Source organism: Thermobia domestica, chromosome 16 (genome assembly GCF_964235325.1).
Source record: "Thermobia domestica chromosome 16, izTheDome1.hap1.1, whole genome shotgun sequence".
Lineage (NCBI taxonomy): Eukaryota > Metazoa > Arthropoda > Insecta > Zygentoma > Lepismatidae > Thermobia > Thermobia domestica.
Window position 1 is genome coordinate 50,008,739 of NC_137469.1, and position 1,579 is coordinate 50,010,317.

Consider the following 1,579-nt stretch of genomic DNA (forward strand, 5'->3'; position numbering starts at 1 on the left):
GTACTCGTACAACATACACACCCTTATGACGAACTGTGGAGGTCACATGTTCACTCTGTCCTTACGCAAGTTCATGTTGTAACTGAACTGCCACTACCAGGTAGTATGTTGGATATACTCAAACCAACAACTGACCTTCCCCTTATCTCTATTCCCATACAACTCTCGGTATGAAGGCCAATAGAACAGACTTCCACAAAAATCGACAGAACTTTCTTAGTTACCTTTATAAGTATGTTAACCCGTTAGACTACGATTTATTTTCTGAATTCCGATAATTGAAGAATAAGTTTTAAAAAAGTGTATTATAGATAGTTTATCGTTATACAAGTATAACTTTTAAACAATGCTATAGTAACCCTACGTGATGTTACAATAGTTTAAATTTTATGACGAATGTAGCTCAGCATTGTACAATTTTTCACCGGGAGGCGTTGACGAGCTAGACTAGTCATTTCAGCGTAAGGAGTTAAAAAGATGCACGCGCCTAATTTAGGCTGTTTCATGATCTTAACGATTTTGGTGAAAACCAGCGCCCGAAGTTTTTCCTCAATCTTCTAGTAATTTTATTATTTTCCCCGCTTTCCTTCTTTCTTGAATTTCTACTAAGGGGATATCATTCTCCGTATCTCTTCCCATTCCACCCCTGGCAAGCAACAATTTTCCGTAGTTTAAATATGCATTTAATTCTATAAGGAAGTCCAAAAACTTTTTACACTCACTTTCATAGAGATGAACTAGATATCTACAATTTGGTCTGCGGACGCACGCTTCTCTACGAACTCATCGTCATACTGACATTTTATTTTACACCCTCGCATTGCGACGACCACATCCGCCATACGACAACAAAAGCTAAGAGTTCAAGCTATCTACAGTATGTTGTACTACAGAATATTCAGTCACACAACTCGCATCCGAGTTTATAACATGTTAGTCCGAGCAACACTCCTCTATGCACACTTACCTTGGGAACACTCCTCTATAACAAATGAGCTGCAACTTCAAAGAGCTTAAACGCAGCTGCACGTTATATCTCCGGACAATCCAGGACTACCAGGATTGCTCAACTGCACGAAAATCTGGATCTCCCTTATCATGAAAAAGTAATGGAACAGCACCTGCAAAATTCTGGAGACGCCTCTGTCATTCAACTCAGCCTGAACTTCAACCTATCGGCAGGACGCAAGCACCCAGACTCGCTTATGCGTTGCCTTTTGCATACTATAAAAAGCACTGCAAGATAGCAAAGACATTGACAGTTGCATTGACCAAGAACATCGACTTACTCGTTTACCATTCCCGTCATCCTAAACCACATGAGAGGCAAGAGTTATGATTACCAGTCTTCGATTGGAGTGTCAAATAATTCGGAACTCGAACCATTACAAATGTCAAGATACTCTTCTTCCTTCACATTGCATTACATTTGCTACATCTATAGGTCAATCAGTTAATACCATCTGCATAAAGGTCTACGGAGTTGGAGGAAAACAGACTTTCACCACATTAAACCATAACCTGGAACATACAAGTTTTGTCATATTACCCTAGAGGAGGGTACCTGTAATGAAGTTTC